At 38.2% G+C, this 19,139-nt stretch overlaps 1 long non-coding RNA gene across 1 annotated transcript; it reads left to right on the forward strand.

The window, feature by feature from the left end:
* Positions 1-1,834: 1,834 nt before the first annotated feature.
* On the forward strand, positions 1,835-18,703 carry LOC121066325. Its single transcript, XR_005817675.1, has 5 exons — positions 1,835-2,101; positions 12,999-13,131; positions 13,556-13,668; positions 14,142-14,213; positions 17,136-18,703. It is a non-coding gene; the product is annotated as an uncharacterized LOC121066325 (long non-coding RNA).
* Positions 18,704-19,139: the final 436 nt, after the last annotated feature.

The raw sequence follows: 19,139 nt of genomic DNA on the forward strand, positions 1-19,139 counted from the left end.
TTATTTATTTATTTATTTATTTATTTTTGTCTTTAAAGTTGCTGGAAATCTTTCTTCTCTGAGAGTGGGAGGCACAATTTTAGAGATTGATTGAGATTTCTAGAAAATTGAAGCAAGTAGATAGCAGCAGAAACTTATGAAAAATAATACACTTCTAGAGAATATCCTGATGTCTTGCAACGTGACCTACTTCTAAGTCATTTTGTGTATCTGGGACATAGTTTTGAAGGGACAGAATTGAATCCTGCAAGTGAGAAATGTCCATCATCTCCCTAATGAATGGGAAAATGAGAAAGGAACATTTTCCACCCAGCCCATTCTGAAGGAGGTTTCAAGAGACCATAGAATGATTTGGGTTGGAAGGGCCTTAAAGATCATCTAATTCCAACCCCCCTGCCATGGGCAGGGACACCTCCCATCAAATCAGGCTGCTCAGGGCCTCATCCAACCAGGCCTTGAACACCTCCAGGAATGGGGCATCCACAGCTTCTCTGGGCAACCTGTGCCAGGGCCTCACCACCCTCATAGTAATGAATTTCCTCCTAACATCTAATTTAAATCTCCCCTCTTTTAGTTTAAAAACATTCCTGCTTGTTCTGTTATTGTCTGCCTAAGCAAAAACTTGCTCTCCATGTTTTTGTAAGTCCCCTTTAAGTATTGAAAAGCTGCAACAAGGTTACCCTGTAGCCTTCTCTTCTTCAGGCTGAACAGCCCCACCTCTCTCAACCTTTCTTCGTAGGAGAGGTGCTCCAGCCCCTTGATCATCTTTGTGGCCCTCCTCTGGACTCGTTCTAACATCTTCACATCCTTCTTGTGCTGGGAGCCCTAGACCTCGATGTGGCACTCCAGGTGGGGCTTCACAAGGGCAGAGCAGAGGGGAACAATCACCTCCTTTGACCTGCTGGCCTCTCCTCTGTTGATGCAGCCTAGGATGCAGTTGGCCTTCTGAGTTTTGTTGGTCATTTAACCCTTGAGGAGCCTGCCTGTTCCCAGACTGTATACATGGTTCCTTTTGGAGTTGCTGTAGTATCTAGTAATATTGCTCCTCTAATTGTCATCTTGACTTTCACTTAATAAAATGAGAGAACAAAATGATTTTGAATGAGAGCCAAGGTCACCTGTCTTTCCTGGTGGCTGAGATTGGATTTGATGCAGCTGGTTTGGATCACAGCTGGTCTACACAACAGAGCTGAAGAAGGCATTCAACCTTGCTATCTTTAGCCATCCACAGATTAGCTGAGTCTGGTGTTTCTATTTTAAGTTCAGAGACAGAGATGCACTTCTAGTCCCGTGCTAAGATAAGAGGAATGAATCACCTTTTAGCATGCCAACTTGATGTACAGTCAGCCTTGACAAGTGACACTAGGTGTTTAGCTTCTAATGAATTAAGTTATGTAGAATGATTCCTGTCTTTACAGATGCTTGTGAAGAAGGCTGCGTCTCTAGAAGTACATAGCAAAGTCAGCTGGACAGTTTCATTTGATTTTCTTTTATTCTACTTGCAACTGCTTGCATTTGAGGGGAACAGGAACAGCATCGAAAAGTACAAGTAAATATTGGCATATGTTCACCATCAGGTGAATTAAATGTGTGCCCCTCTGCCCCCCATTTCTTAAGGCTTGGTACATAAACAGAAAGAGCAGAGTAGTAGTTCTAAAAGTTAACAATTAGCCAATTATAAATGCTTGGCCTATGAGTGATGGTTGGTGTTTCACCAGTCAGATGACCTTCTTGTGGCAATGGTGAAACGGGTGTTTTGAGCCAGTCATTAATATCTAATAGAACCTTCAAATAAACTCATCTATCATAGGTATTAATGTTTGGGCAGCAGTTGCCCAGCTGTGCTTAGATTGCGACTTGCACCGCCTTGCACAGACAAGGCCAGAAAAAAGTTTCCCTGTGGCTGTTAATATCCTACTGCAGGTGAAAAGACATCTTCTGACAAAGTGAAGGTGGGAGGTGAGGTAAATGTGCTGTATTAGCTGATACAAATTCATGCTGTGCAAATATCCCTGTGGATGCCAAAGCAGAATTGGTGTTTGAGGAGGATTCCAGGTGGTCTCTTGGTGATGGAGGATGAGAGGGATGATCATCTGACCAGGTATAAAGGGTTTAGCAGATCAAATGCTTTGCTTCTGTCAAACAAAACTCAAAAAAGGGCTTTTATTTAACAGACTGTTTAATGAAGAAGCACAGAGAACAGAAATATTAGCATTGAACCTCTGCCCCCCTGTGAGAGGTTTTGAATCTCTGTGTGTTCTTGCTTTATCTTTGCAGAACAGACACAGTTCTTTCATAGGAAAAACTCTGGAGATGAACACTGACTACATTAAAATATCATCTAACAAGCATGGGTTTTAAAATAGGATTTTAACAGAGTATTGCCCAAGCAGGCCATGAATAGTAAGCAGACACATAATGCAAAAGGAGACCATCTTACTTAAATGAAATGGGTTTCATTAGTCAACCTTTAAACACACTAGTTACGGATAGATTTAAATTATGTGTAGCATTTATAAGCTTGATTTTCTACTGGTCCGTCTAGCTTTTTCTGTTATGGATTCATACTTAATGTAAAGTTTTCAGAATCACTCTAGGTTTAGATGCATACATTTTTTTTGAAAGGTTGGGATGATAGATAATCTTTTAATTTAAAGAGTAGTATGTCTTGTTGGAATTAAAAATTAAAGATAAAAATCAAATGATCGTGGAAGCTGCTATAAGTGGCATCAAAGTGAATAAACTTGGGTCTTCAGTCAAATGTGAATTCATTTAAATAGTCTGCATCTCAGTGATCCTACTGTTTGCACTTCTGGTATGTTTTTGTTTTTGTTTCTGCTTTTTACCTTTTTAATATTTATGAGGATTTTTATTTTATTTATTTATTTTTTTTAATTTTTTATGAAATACAGTCTGATGGAGGCCTTAAATTATGTTTGCTACAGTTCCCGTATCTCTGAGAAAATGGTGATACATCTGTTTCTTCTGAGGGTGCTCAGTAGATGAATGAACTGGAATGTGTGATCTATACAGAAGACAGACAGCACATAATTGGATACACATTGTATCACAGTACATAGCAACAGATACGTGGACCTCTGGATGGTAATGTCCATATACAGCAACCTCTACTGTATCTGCAGTAGCTGCAAGAGCAAATTTCACCTGTGTTGCACTAATTTCCAAACCATTACCTATGCTTTTTTTTTTTTTTCTTTTTTTCTGTGGTGTTCCATAGACCCTGCAGACTCAATTTTTGGAAGTATCTGTCCAACCCTGTACATATTGCTAGGTATCTGTAAAGGGTGAGAATCAGGGGAAGGAAGAGAATCATTACATTACATTACAGATATATACACGTTTATATCACAGTCAGAGCACTGACTGTAAAAAGACAAATGTACTTATAGATTTCTGATGATGAAATATCATCAGAAGTTTCCCTGCACTTAAGATTTAAGGGAAATCTGAAAGTGCACTTCAGACTTATCCATCAGCAGTCCTCCCATATATTAATTTGTCCATTTTCCTTCTGTTTGGGTTTTCTGTTTCTAGATTTATATATTTACTTTTCAGATTTGAATATTACTTTTATCTTTTTCTCACTTATATATTTACAAGAAAGGAGTAGGTTTAGATCTCCGAAACAAATCCAACCTGGAAGTCTTCGGGTCAGATCAGAGTCAGCAAAGGTGTTCCCAGAATTCAAATCTATATTTAGCTTCAGATGACAAAAACATCTTCAGAACAAAATTCCCAAGAGTTTAAAACATATGCTAATACATTTGTACTAATTTGAATATCAAGCCATATTTCTGTATTTGGGCTGAGATTCTTAAACCAGTACTGTGGCTTGGAGATTATAGTTAGTTGAAGAAAAAGCATTAGCTACTGTTATGTAGGCTGCAGAGAATTTTTAAATCTAGAGGAAAAACCTTTATTAGAAATAGCAGCAAGGAACAAAAGAGGGGGAGGCGGGGCTTTAGGAAAAAGTCGCATCATCCTGCCCATATATTGTGTTGACTTCTTAAGGTTTTCATACTTTCCCTGCTCTGCTGCTCACTCATACCCATATGGATGAGATGCTCAGATGGAACCTAACTGAAACTGTCAGTTTTGATTTACTGCTTTCACCAGATGCCTGACAGCTAAGAATCTGATTCAGGCTGCCTTTTCCTGAAGGTACCTGTGTGTGACTCTAAGTTCTGTGGACTTGGGCGAAGATCAGACCTGGACCTGCTGAAATAGGCTGGAAAGTGGAGGTCCTAATTCTTACTTTGTAGTGGTGCAAGCAAAACCTAACTCCACTGAGATAGGAGAATTAAGCCTTTACTGAAACTGCAAATGAAATGAGAACCAATGGTAGGTGTTTAGTAATAATCTATATAATGGATAATTCAAACTATGACAATGGATATTAAAGGGTGAATTCTAATCATATGGATTAGAAAAATAATAAAAAATGTTTTTTTTTTTTTTATGATAAATGCTCAAAGAAGCTCAATGAGCTAACAGTTGCTTGTATGTCAGCTTAGATAACAAGATCTGTTACTGAAAGTGTAAACACTGTCTGTCTGTGAATACAGTGCTGTTTGTATGACTGAAACACCAGAGGGGACAAATTTGGTTTTAAGGAATTGGCAATAATATTGGCAATACACTCAACCCTTAATGTTCAAAAATTCCTGAAATTGGTCTAAAAATGGGACTTGAAAAATAATCTTGGTATCCTTGCATTTGCCTTCTGAGCCATTAGATTTGGATCAAATATTGTTTTCAGTTGTATAATCCTAGGACTCTAGTCCTTGCAGCTTGAAAAATACCTGTTATTTTCTGCCTCACAATGCAACTGTAAGAGCTGGCAATAACCTAAAAGTGACACTGAGTCTTAGAAAGATAGAATCCAATTTTATATTTCTTCAAAAAAGCTGTTATTCAAATCAATAGGACATCAGTGAAGCAGATGATTAAAAAGGGAAAAAAAAATCTTTTGATAGCTGAAACTAAAACAAATGCTTAGAAACACAGATATAAGAAGAGTCTTGGTCAGCTTTCAGCTGCAGTCTCTCTCCTGCCTAATCCAGTAACTACTAATTCATTAGGATGACCCCTGAGAGGATGAGCCTGTACGAAGGCCAGAAGTGGCTCCTGGTTTCATGTTGTTGCCAGTCAACAAAGGCGGAGTGATTGCAACCAAGGCTGGTTTCCATGGCAGCACTGGTGCCATCCTGGCATTAAATAGTTTGGGCTCATCTTTGTCCTCACAGAGGCTGCACAATGCAAACATTACTCTAGGTTGAAAAGCCTGATGCTTGGACCTCCATAGAATATGGCAGACTTGATGGTTATGAGGCACAAAGTCTCTCTCCTCACCTGCTCCCTGCTCTCTTACCCTGATTCTGCTGAGAACTGCTATTTCCTGTCTCCTCTTGTCCCTCACTTTCCTTGCACTTCTGTCCTCTTCTTCTACCTTTTTTGTAGAAGAATTTTGTTTTTATCTGAAGTTGATAAGTAGCTGACTAATCTGATTTATTTATTTATTTATTTATTTATTTATTTATTTTCCTTCCCCTTCTGTTTTAGGGCTAACAGTAGTGAAGCTCAAGCGGAAAATATTTTGATCAAGTGACTGGTCTATTAATTGCAATGCAAGTTTAAGCATGCAGTTACAAAAATTCAGTGTGCTGAGAACCTTACACTGAGAGGTAGATGTCTGAAAAAATGTGTAAATTTTTTCTGTCTTCTGCAGCACTGTGTAAATTATGTATAGTAGCACAATGTTATTCCTGGCAAGATATTCCTGTCAAGATATTGCTCCTTGTAAATCATTGTAGAAGGTGAGAAACAGATGCTTGTGTTGCCTAAGACAGGCTGCTCAGGTCCCACTGAAGAAAAAGTTGCTCTGAAACATCTTGGCACATTTGGGAAGTTTCAGGTTGCTTTGTACCTTGTGTGGTAGAGGCATAATATTTTGGTTGTGGTGCACCCTTGTTATGATCGGCAGCTTTCTCAATTCATCCTAATCAGAACCTGGTGCTGGGGTCTGTGCTACAGCTTTGCCTTTGACATACAAGGGTTCCTGGCTCTGCATGGATTCCTTCCATTCACTGTTGTCCTCTGGAGGAGGAGGTGTTTGTAGAAACAAGCCCTCCTTCACTTCCATCCATCCTTTACCTAGACATCAGCACTGCAAAATCCATAAACAAAAGGTTGCTTGCTGATTTCAAACCTGCAATACACAGAAGACCATCAGGTCCCCATGACACAAGATGTTTGAGCTACAGGTGATTAACTCTGCTGCATTTATTTTGACATGGGATTTGGGGAGAGGCACAGGCTGCCCTGTATATATGGGCTATATCCAGAGCAGTGAGAGTGATGGTGCAGAACAGCAAGGGGTGCTGTGCCTGTGCTTTGATGACTTTTCTTAAATAATAATAAAAAATCCATTTTAAGGAAAAAAAGCAATCCCTGTAGGGCTCTGCCAATGGTCTTACGGGGCTGGGTGTATGCTGTCATAATTCTTCCCATTGCAGCTCTTTCCAGATCTTCCCTGGAGCTATTTTAGTAATTACCTGTTTTGGGTGCCTATGATATTCATAACATGAAAGCACATTCCTTTCACTACAAAAGAGCTTCTCCACCTCCTGGTGGACTGAAACTCAGGGCCCAAGTGACTCAACCACTGTCACAAGGTTGGCCATCCAAGAACAATTGATTTCTAAATGTGCCTGAACTTTGGGTGACCTGAAATATAGCAGCAAGTATTACAAGCTGGGACATCTGGTGGACAATAAAACTTTTCTTAATTTGTTTTTACATGAAGCAGCTGTACTTGAGCAGATGACCAGGGGCTGCGTAATCAAAGTGTGAATAGCTGAATTAGCAAATTATATTAGTCTTCTTAGGCACTTATTTGAATGCTGCATGCTCCTTTTAAATTTTGCTTTATTAACATCTACAAAAAACACAGCAGTGTTGGCATTATGGTTATTAGTGACTTATTTGCTTCATTAAAATTTACAGCACGTTTTACATTCACCATCTGGGGCAGCTTCTCCCATGTTTATGGTTAAAATGTAACTTAAAACCAGGCCTAATAGTCTAAAATAAAATATTTCATAGATAAAGCTCTTTTGTCGGGTGCCAGTTCCTTTTTTTTTTCCTGTAGTGTCCTTGTGCACAAACAGTATGCTAATTTGCTTAGTCACTGTAGTACAACTTAGTGCTAGGACACAGACAAATATTTCTGCTTTCAATAAGAGATGCTGTTGTAAGGAAAGGTCGATTGTGCTATTACTTGGAAAACCACAGCTTATGGAGAATGGCGAGAGGGAATTAGAGGATCTTCAGACCAAAGGACCTTCTGGGTCACTGAGTCTAAACTCCTGCTATTGCAAGTAACTACCTTGGATAATCTTTCCAAAGGGACGGAGCAAGAATAAGCAGTGCAAGAGAAATGTGAACATGTTGAAAGGCATCACATACAATCACAGCTCTGAACCCAAGCTGATGTGCCTCTGCAATTTCTGGATTTGAATTGCCTTGCTGCTAATCATGTCAGTGTGGGCAGAGTAGATCACATATGTCTTCACTTAACAGCATACGCGTAGCTTTTAATTCTTCATCCCTTTTTCTGCTTTTCTTTACTGGAGGATGGGAAACCCACTTTCTTTTTCTTCAGTGGGAATTTGGAGAAGTTGTGTGCTGAGTGGGCAGAGTGAAGGGAGGAGGAGAGGAGCATGTATTGTACTTGTACTGAGAACATGTGCCTTCCCCACCATTTGGAGTCCGAAAGAAAAGTCAATTCAAAACAGTATTTTTCTTGATGTTGCCTATTGGGATGCTAAACATTGAAAATTCATTCACTATTTTTTTCCGTTTTTTTTTTTTTTTAATTCCCCAAAGGAAACCTTCATTCTCCAAAAGGTCAAATTAAAAACAAACAAAAAACAAACAAACAAAAAACCTAAAAATGTTTGAGTGTTAGGTAGCTCTGTGAGTGCCCAGGTCTTCCTCAGGTCACTGCCTGAAAGTAAATCTCCTGTGTGGGACATCCAGCCAGACATGTTCTTGTATCCCAGGATTTTACAGGGTTACACGTGCATTTGCAACTTCTCCCTTACCTCACTTGGATTTTAGGTATGTATCTCCTGTGATAGAGGAGTGGCAATAACCTGGGTATTATTGGAAATCTATTCCCTTTTATGTGTGTGATTTCATACTGATATCTCTTCATGACAAATATTTGCAGATCCTTGAGATTTCAGCATCATCTTAGAATTGCAGATAAATGAATAGACATTAGAAAGGTCTACCCTTGATGCTTCAATTCTTCCTTGGCTTCAGCATGAAGTACATCCCACTTCTCTTATTTAAAGCGGTTGATGTGGCTGATGGATGTGTATTTTTTTCTTTTTTTTTTTTTTTCTTGCAGCTCAAAATCAAGTATTTTCAATTGATGGTTTACAGGGGAAGCTGGCTATAATTACTTCAGAAGAGAGAAAATTATGAATATGAAAGACTAATAATAACCTGATCAATTCCTTAAATTCTTCTCTTTGAAGCAGATTTCCTATCTTGCCACCCTTGAAAATTCACATACTGGTAAATTATGAATAAACAAGAAAGAATGTGTGGAACACATGTAATATTAATTGTGCTGCCTAAATTCAAATGGGGAGTAATATGGAAACCTACAGTCTTTCCGCTCATTTTTAGGATATAAAGCTAAAATTGTGCTTGGCCATTTGTAAGTATAAAACTGAGGGAATAGATGTTTTACAATTCTTTAATCACAATTCTGTATTACAGAAATAAGATATACACTGATATACACTGCTGTTCAAAACAGTATAATGCTTACCTGTTCTGCTTTATAATTTCCAAATTCAATCTTTGCACAAATTTTGAGGAGTAGGACAGGAACAGGGGAGAGGTAAAGAGGAATGACTATATGGAAAAAAATCAAACTAGACCTGACCCCTTCTCCAGATTTAGTGTAGAATAGGAGCCAGGAGGTTTCAAGTTCCTTCTGTGTCGGCTAGGGTTGTGATCTTGGACAAATCATTTTGCTGCTCAACCTTTCTCCTGTCTTCCACTCCTTTGTGTGTTTCATTTATTTGGATTGCAAATTCTCTGGTGAAGATATGTTGCATATATATATATATATATATATATATATATATATAATTTTTTTTTCAGAATTTTGTATGCATACAGAGGAAAGTTTTGCCATGTGTCAAAGGTGGACGCTGGGTATACTGCTCTCCTCTTTTGTATACATAATAAGAAAATACTAGCATCTTATTCCTGCCATGATCTGTTGGCACAATCCTTCAGCTATATCTGTTTCATTCCTTTTGAAAGCCCTAATGTGTTTCTTTAATATCAGACTTCAAGAACTCTCTTCATCTGATATATTACCTTATTTTCTTTGGTGAACATTCCAGAGCTGTTCTGCCATTAAACAAGTTAAGAAAGGAGTGATGAACTTCTACGGTATTCCCAATACTGAAGAGCCCTATAAGAAGCCGCATTTTTTTTTTTTTTTTTTTTTTTTTATCAGAAGAAAACAGGCCAACCCCCAGTGCTTAGAGAACCTTATTCTTTTGGAAGAACATACTTCTTTCAGCAATTTTTAGTGACATTTAGAATTCAAACATAAAAGCACCAAGGCACAGAGGTCTTTGTGACTGTATAAAAGAAGATCTTGAGAGAAAGGTCGCTTAGTTTTCAGAAGTTCAGAGGACTACAGAAAGCTGAATGGGGTCAAAGATGAAATTCTGGTTCAAGTCAAGCCAATGGGAATTCTGCAACAAATCAAAATCATTGTCTTTATGAGTCAGATTTTTTTCTTGAAACAATATTAGACATACTCCCAGAATGAATCATCTGGTGCTTGAAGAAAACATTTACCTATTAGAGTGTCTTTTTTCTCTGTCCTCTCCTCATTGTACAACCTGCATGTCTATTTCTGCAGGACAGTGTTTTCTCAGTGCTTTTAGAGAAAAATGTGAACTCCTTAAATGAAGAGTTAAGACATACAAGTATCCTTTTTTTCCTCTTACATTTCTGGGAGGATTATACACTCCCTCCTGAGATCTCTAAGTGATTAAGAGAAGAAGGGCACTTTTAGCCAATGTCTTAAGCATGACAAATGGTTCCATAACTAATGGTGACCTGGAGACCATTGCTACTTTTGACTTTTCCTCAACTGATAGCTTTTTTTTTTTTTCTTTTTCCCCCTTCTCTTCCACATCTAAGCCTTTGCTGTAGGGCATTTGAGATTGGATGGGGAAAAATAAATTGTGAGGTTCTTTGCCATTATTGTAAAATTAAATCTTGGAGATTTTTATGGGGTCTACCAGCAACTGTTAATGAGGCTTTATTAACCTTGGACAAAATAGCATGAAATATTATGGTACAAAAAAATGTAATGCCAGGGCCAAGCTGCCTAATAAATGGCATGATAGAGGGACCATATGCCTAGAGGGTTATGACATAGAACCTTTCCCGTCTAAGTCACTATTTTAAATTCACCATGGGTTGGCAGTGACTGAAGGCTGTTATTATCTAGTGGCTTTTAAATAGGCTATGTGAAATAAAATGGAGGTCTCGGTTCATTTCCTTAGGGAAAGAGGTCCATGTCCCATCTGACAGTAATTGTCATCTGAGTTCAAGACTCAGCACAAGATCTGTGCTTTGAATGGACATGGTCACTGAATGGCTCTTTCACCTCACACCTTGTACCCTTGCTCAGGTCTTTAGAGTGCTGTGATGGGGTGTTGTTAGAGTTAATACTGTGGGCTCTCATAGAGGCTCATTCTCTGGATAAGCAAAAAGCTTTGTTTAAGACCATTACCGATCATACCCTCTAAGGACTTCTTTGCATACCCTGCTCAGATAAATTAATACTATATTTAATAGTACTCTTGGTACAAATAAATGAGATAACTTAACGGAAACAGGTATAGCTATGGTGAATATAATGAAGAATGAGGTCCTTTGTAATTATTAAATTCAGTTATAAGGAATAATTATTTGTTATAAAGTCTTGCTTGATAGTGAGGAAGAAGATAGGCAGTTTTAAGTCTACTTCCAATTTTTTAGTAGATTCTCATTGTCTAGTTTAATTAAATGACATGTTATTAGTTTTTAATAACCTAGGAAAATGAAATCACAATTGTATAAACCATTGACTAACGATTTCTTCAACAATCCCCCCTACTCCCCACCCCTACCAAGAAAATTAAATATATAAATCTACAAGAAAACTAGTTTAATTTTAAAAAAAGGAAACAAACAGCAAGGTAGATGAATGAAATATATACTCAGGCAAACAGAAGTGAAATGAAAATATTAAAAAAAAAAAAGTGTATCTCTCCAAATACTGTGATTTCTTCTTTTCAAGTATGTCTGCCTTTGTAATTAATTTCATCTTTTTTTTTTTTTTTTTTCCATGTAGTCTGTCAGCAAAAGGAAGAATAAGGAGGAGGAGGAGGATTGGAATTTCTAACTTCTTCCTCTTGAAGCAAAGTAATCAGTAGCAGGTTGAAGCTTTTAGTTTGGGAGAAAAAAAATAAATCTGAAATTTAATTCAGAATGTAGACTTAAAAGGTAGATCTAAAATTTTTCCAGTTTTGCCTTTGGAGCCTTCTTTTTACTTGCTTAAAATGAATAATTCATTTGAAATATCATGCAAAAGGATCTTATAGATCATTTGTACCATTAAACCAAATCAAACAAAACCAAAAACAACTGAACAAAAACAAAACAAAAAACCACCACCAACACAACCACTACCACCAAAGAAAACATCAGCAACAAACCAAAAGAAAAAGGGAGAGTGGCAGGGGGGAGACAGAGAAACAGACACTTTTTTTTTTTTTTTTAATTAATGTATTCCACTAGGGGAACTGGAAGTACAATAGCCCCATAAGGTGCCACGATACCAAACCCTTCTGTTGGGGCTGGGCTATAACATTACTTTCATGGCATGATTTTTCCTGTGCTCTTGTTCTTCTGCAAGTCTTGGGTTATAATGTGTGAAGTGAGCCTAAAAGGCAGCAAGTCCTGTCTAGCTTCAGAGTCAGTTGCATTCTGGAGTGTGAATGCTGTCAGTCAATTTCAAAATAGGGCAGCAGACAATTCCCAGACAAAAAATCAACTAACCAACCCCTTCAGATCAAAATGAAAATCCCCCCAAATCCTCCTAAATGTCTGGCCTGTCTTACTTGGATAGGACTTAAACTGCATTTTTTTTGCTTTCATTTTCAACCCCAGCCCCTGCCACCCCCCTGAAATTAAGACTAAAGACTTGAACAGGACACATCAGCTGGGACTTAATTAGAGTAGTTTGGACTGGGAGATGACAGTCTCAATACTATTATGTTTCTGTGCCTCAGCCTTTGCTTCTGTTTCTGCTATGAATATAATTAATACATTGCACCTACTCTTAATAGTGGCAGTAACTCTGGCACAGAGACATTATTGCTTCATGGCCCAAGGAGAACATTCATGCATTTCTGGGCTTAGTGTCATCCATCACATAGATTGGCCTTGTCTCTGTGAAGGGGCATTATACAGTCAGTTAAGGCAGTTGTTATCATATGTCTTGTGGGAAAGCAATCATTTTCCAGAAATATGTTAGATGCATGGGATCTTTTTTTTTTTCAGTGCTCCACTGCTCTTTCTCTCTCCCAGCTTATTAACCAGTGTACCATTAAGTTATTCCCAGTTTCTACAGAGGCCACAGGAAATCTCTTTTTATGTCTCATAGGCTACATTTTCTTCTTCTGGGACACAGAAGACAGAATATTTGCTTCCTCATGTGGAGCGGCAGCAGCTGCAGAGCACCTGCCCAGCCACAGTAAAGAGCAAAGTGGCAAGATCTGGAATACTAATAAAAGAGCAGTCTCTGGGCCCCACTTCAATCTCCTTGGCAGTAAATTAGCCATTGGGTTCTGAGCCTAATTCCCTGATTTGTCACTTACCAGGTGTGCAGAGAGTGTGTTGCTGTAACCTGCCCTGATTTCCCCTGCTACAGCAGCGGTAGTTGGACTCATGATAGAGATGTTCCTGCAAGGAAGCCCCAAAGCGAGGGACTGCTGACCAGGCTGGCGTGGTTGTGTAAGTGGTTTTGTGTCTGGTTTTGTTTGTTTTTGGTTTTGTAACTTTCAGGCAAAAAGGTGAAAGTCTCCAGCCTAGGAAAGTTTTGTAATGACAACTAAGATCAGGAGCAAATGTTGCTGGTGCGAGGAGGCCTGGCAGAAGACTAGAAATTTTCATTGTCAGATTGTTAGTTTCTGAGGTAACTAGAGCAAATTCCTACTGTACAAAGGGTGGCTTGTTGGGCCGGAGAGAGAGCATTAGTTACTTTAGCTTTAAGGACTATGGTTAGTGTAGAAAGAGATGGGGTGTGGAGAAACAATGGGTGGGTACTCAGACAGCACATATCTGCCATCAGTGGAGATGGAAAATTAAGAAGAGAAATGGAAGAAACTCTCTTCCATTAGCTTGATCTCCATCTTTTCCCCTTTTCTACTGCTCCCAGTGTGTAAATGCTCAAAGACAGAGCAGGAGTACCTTGCAACCAGGGATTTTTCTCTCTGAAAGATGGTACAGCTGTGGATAAGCACCTTCTTCCCAGTTATCCTCACCGCCTGGGTATGTATGATGGTGACAGAAAGACATATGCACATGCATGCACAAGTAAAAGCAGTGGCTGTGTTTCTGTCCCACCTCAATAAAGAGAGCATTGCTGACTCATAGTTTTAAATGTGAGTTCAGAAATTGTCAGAGAATTCAGAGAATTACAGCATTTGTATGCAAAATTGTGAGAACGTTATGGACATATGGCTATTTAACTGCCAAGATACCTTGGTGATAAGTGCTATACATATTCCTAGAAAGAAGATGATTGAAGTTGATAGGCAAACAGAGATATTACTTCTCCCAGCCTCAAATAGGACAACCTTAAAATACTTTCCAATGTATTTCTTCTGTGCTCTTGAGCCAATAACTAGCCCTGAAAATACCTAGCATTTTTAGTAGAAATATATGGTCCACACATTTAAAAAAAAAAAAAAAAAAAGTCTTGTTTCTCTTGCTGAACAACTGAATCATTTTTCTTCTCTTAGAGATTTATTCTTCTGTAGCTCCTGAAATAACTGGAAGGTAGGAACAGGCTTTGAACTCTCTTGTATACTAAGGTAATGTTATACTCTTCTGTTGATTATTTCTGGCATTTTCTAGTAGAGTCACATAAAAATATGACCTTTACTGCTCATCAGAGCAGCACTGATCAACATCTAGCATACATATGCTGCATATGCTACTTCTGATAGCAACAGAGCAATTAGCTTTCTCTTGAAGCAACACAGTACAGCACCAACTTGTGTTGCTGTTGCTCTCAGTTAATTGGAACATACAAAACCTGAATTTTATTCGAGCTGCATTTTTTTCTTCTTTCTCAAACTCAAGGTATGATGAAGAACCCTAAGATGGTGTTTTCAAGGCTAATAGATAAGAAATCAAAGTTGTTTCCTCCACGTTTCTTTGAACTAGAAATAAGCTGTGGTTTCTAAAGGTCCGTACCACATCTGATATACTTAAAGGTGTACAAGCCAAGGAGATGACAATTCCCCAGAGAAACCAAATTTAGGACTCAGATGCCCTCAGAGACTTTTACTTACCAGTCTCTAGAAGGTATTATGTTTGACTGAAGCGAGGGAGTATTTGTCTTTGTCCGTGTTTATTCCCTTCACCACACACATGTAAGTCAGGGTAAAAACTCATCGCAGTGTTCTGATATTTAAATGTGTATGTCAAATGTTTGCATTTCTAATTCCTTTTTTTTTTATTGCTTGATTTTCTCATGATGATCTATATTTATGTTTAGTAGTCAGAGTTTATATATTCTACATTGTCTATTCTCTGAATGATCTTTAAGAGTACTGGGACTAAGGTAACCTGGAAAATTGATTTTGAGATGAAAGGGAAAAAATTAACTATAAATCAGTGTTCTGTGATCTCTGGTCAAAACAGAGTCTTGCTGAGTGACTTTAAAGAACAACTGGGCAAGGCAAGGACCTTGAGAAATAAGCTTTCAGAGACAGTCCAGCTGCAATGTCTCTTCTACTTCATTAATAATTTTTCTAGAGTATTTATTTGTGTGTTTTTCCTGATATAATCACACAATTGCTTTCAGCGTCTTATTAGGTCTGTCTCAAAGCAGATTGTCAAAAAATGGCTAAAGAATTACCTTTCATGTCCAGCAATATTTGGTTGAAAATATGTGCTGTTTGTGCTTTAGCATAGCCCAGGAAAGCTCAAGAGTTGTTCTCAGCTGAAGCACAGTATTTCAGAGGTCTTGTCAGGACTGCTCTCTTTGATAAACGTCATTGCAACCAGGTTTTTACAGGGGCTACTTCAGGACCATATCCAAGTACTCGCATGTTAGGATTGCTTCTGTAGTACTGATGACCTGAAATTGCCTCCATTGTTATCAAGCCAGGCTTTTACTTTGGATGAAAATATCTAAATCATAAATCACCATGAATTTAAATTGGAATGACCATAAAGGTAGTTGCCACTTCCTATTCATAAATTTATAATCCTCCTAGGTATTATTCTGTTTATAATGCAGGAGTGATACTCCCAAATTTTGGTGCATTGACAGGTGTTTAACATATGCACACTGAATTTCTAGCTTTTTCTCCTGCAGCTTGTGTTGTGCAGGAAGGGCATATTTGCACCAGAATTTGTTGAATCAAATACACTAAGTCTGCTTAATTATCTATTAAATGGAAAACACACTGCCTTTTGTAAGCTGGCTTCTCTGTTCCATTTCAGTTTAAATCAAGCATCAGCTTAGATTAATGAAATTAGCAGGCACACTGCACATTCTACAGACTCACAGGTCATTGTGAAACCTTTTCAGATTCCAAATATATGTAATATTCATGCACTGCAGTGGTAACATTACTCATCAGTATGTATAGTATGACTATATGATTACTATAAAATCAAACTTATTTTGAAGAGTTTGGACATAATGTATTCAGTTAAACTTTTTATCTCCTTGGTACTGATGGTAAATTAAGCAGATACCAGTTTGGGCATTCTTTGTGCTGATAGAGTAATTTATTGCAATGTGTAAGAAGGTGTAGTCATTAGTTAACAAGATTTTAAAATCATGTTACTGTTTTATTGTTCAGCTCTTCACCTTGGAAGAAGGACAGGTTTTGTGCTAAATGAGAATGGAAGTACTGCATCAGTTCTGATTAGCAGTACCTGCACACGAGAGAAAACTGTAATGTCAGGCAGAACAGTTTCAACATAACAAGAGGAGAGCTGTTAGAAAACCTACAGATTAAATACAGGTAGAAACATAGCCAGCAATATGGAAGGTTCCACTGAGCCCTTATAGAGTCTGTGTGCTGCCACTGTAGAAAAGAATGGATCTCTGAGATTTCATTGTAATTTGGACATCCTTCCTCATCAACTGCTTCACCAAAAGGGTGGATGTACAGCTCCCTCTGCAGCCCAGAATCTTTACTTCTGGAAGCATTGGGGTCACAAGAAAGGATGCTTTTAGCTTTTGATGACTTTGTCATTGGAAGAGATGTTTTGCATCCAAGTCCTTCTTGCCAGGCGGGACTTTTTCTTGTCTGTAATGAACTTGGGATTGAAATCATTGCTGTCAGTGCATTAAGGATTCCGATCTCTCTTTTTTTTTTTTCTTTTTTTTTTTTCTTCATTTCGTTAAGTGTCTCAAGCCATAGCTGGCTCTCTGCCTAGTGCTTATTGGAGCCCTTCCCAGACCACCTCATGTTTTTCCTAGAGGATTATATTTGTTAATTTGAAAAATACGTATAAAAATAACTTATGTTTCTCCCCTATCCCCTGTCTTCCTTTACCACATTGTACCCTCTGGCCATCCATTGATTTTTAAGGGTCTGCATGCTAACTTAAATAGCACAGAGAGGGTCCCCCTGTTTTTGCTTTCTGTTGAAATGATAGGGTGTTTCTTTTGCCTCTGTGTACTTTCAGCTGAATTCCATTCCTTTAATTTGTGTTAGCTTTCTCTCACTTTTGAAGTTCGTTTGTTTTGATTATTTTTTTTTTTCCAGGAGAAGAGTGTCTCAGAAGGTGGAGGTCATAGAATTTGGGCACTTAGAATTTGGGAATTCAGTCCCTGGTTTGGCTGTACAGAAGATCCAAGGGAGAAGCTTGTGGATGGAAAATGGAAAGTGGTACTTTGACTGCTCTGTTATGCAACCCACCATATTCCTGAACTTGCATTTATAGCAAAATTGTATTAAGTATGTGTTCTTGGATTGTAAAGATTTGCCTGTGCAGGTTAACAGAGGTATAAACTTAGAGTACGTTAGATAAACCGTATTACCGCTCTGCAACGTCACATATTTAAAATAAAAGGGGCCCGATTTAATTTTTCTTAATTCATTTCTGCAGCAAATTAAACTAAAGCAAATTCAGGTCACATTTTTTCTGGGCTTTTAATGTGGTTCAACTAATTCACTTGAAAGGATAATTCAGATGAATCTTCCCAAGTGTTCCATGTGGACAAGTCATGATGCATAGCACCATGCTGTCGAGTTATCTTCCCTCAGGAGGTTGAACCATATAGTTATGATAATGAACAACAAGTGACTGTGTATGGAAAAAAATGAGTTAATCAACAGCAGTAGGAGCATTGGTTGCAAATCAGAATCAGATGAGGCAGGAGAAGAGTTATGGGGTATGAACAACCATATTGCTGGGCAAATCTCCCATGCTATGGCCTTTCTCACAACCTAGGAAGTCCTTCAAAAGGACCCTTGACTTGTGGCTCAGCTAAGAGAAAGAGCTAAGAAAGTAAGGATTTGGTGGCAGATGCTGGGATCTTTATTGTGATCAGAGAAATTACTTTGTGTGGGAAAAGTAAATAAAATTCAGAGGCTGATCCTGAATCTCTTTATGGGGTTAGCATCGTGTTGGGGGAAGAAAATAATCTGCAGAGTTTTTAACTGAGTGCTTCAGACATCTCTGCTCCCCTTCATCCTACCAGATTGGGGTGTGAAGGAGCATGGCTTTTTTGAAACACATAAAAGTACTTTTTTTGTGCTTCAGCTAAAGGTGATGAGAATAAATATCCAAACTTTGGATTAAATTTCGTGTATTATATTTTGATGTTCATTATAAGAAGAAATGGAAAGTCCATATCTGCACTGAAGTTTTGGTTCAGTTCTGATCTTGTCACTTTTCTAAAGTACTGTTTTACTAATGAGTACAATTTCTCCAGATTTAGAGATGGTTAACTCTGCTCTGGAGTGGGACCCAATTAAGCACAAGTGGGCACTTTTAGAAGAGGTAGCTGCCATTTTGTGAGAAGCTACAAATATAGCCTATCAGAGAAGAATGATAATCAGAATGTTCGCTTTCTTATATTTCTGCTAAGTTTTCCCCTAATCTGACAGCTGAGATACCCTAACAGGAAAAGAGGAAGGTTTACAGTGGTTTAGTATCAGAGAAACAGCAGGAGATATACTTGCAGTTAATCTTAGAGAGATGAACGATCAAGATATTTTGTCTTGTGTGCTTTGTTTATTCTAAGTTAACTCTTGCACAGTAAACTGTATGATGGATGAAATAAAGGATTTTATTTATTTACTTATATATGCTTCTGTGTAAGTAATGCCTAAATTAGGTGTTTCTTTTCGAGCCTATTCTCTTCTCACAAAGGACAAGCAATAGGATTAGAAGGGTTGTCAAACCTGTTATGACTGCATCATTGTAAGATGCCTGCTGGGGAGAGCTGGGGGCGTGGAAGATATATCCGATGGTGGGATATTTTGTTATAGATCAGCAGAAGGCCATTTCTTGCAGTAGAAGTCCAATTACCTAATCCTGTTTGCTGGATTGAAAGGGCTTTTAGTTTGCACAGGTTTTCTGGGTGAGTGTAAGTGTCTATTTCCTAACAACTCATGACAATAAATAAAATGGAAGAGCAAGATTTAAGCTGGCTTTTAAATACCATGCAGCTGTAGATACATCTTAGTAGCTGGATAATAAAGGAATATGCTTTCCCTTGGAGCCATATGTAACAATGTAAGAACACAAGACAAAGCTACCTG

Source organism: Cygnus olor, chromosome 2 (assembly GCF_009769625.2).
Source record: "Cygnus olor isolate bCygOlo1 chromosome 2, bCygOlo1.pri.v2, whole genome shotgun sequence".
Classification (NCBI taxonomy): Eukaryota; Metazoa; Chordata; class Aves; order Anseriformes; family Anatidae; genus Cygnus; species Cygnus olor.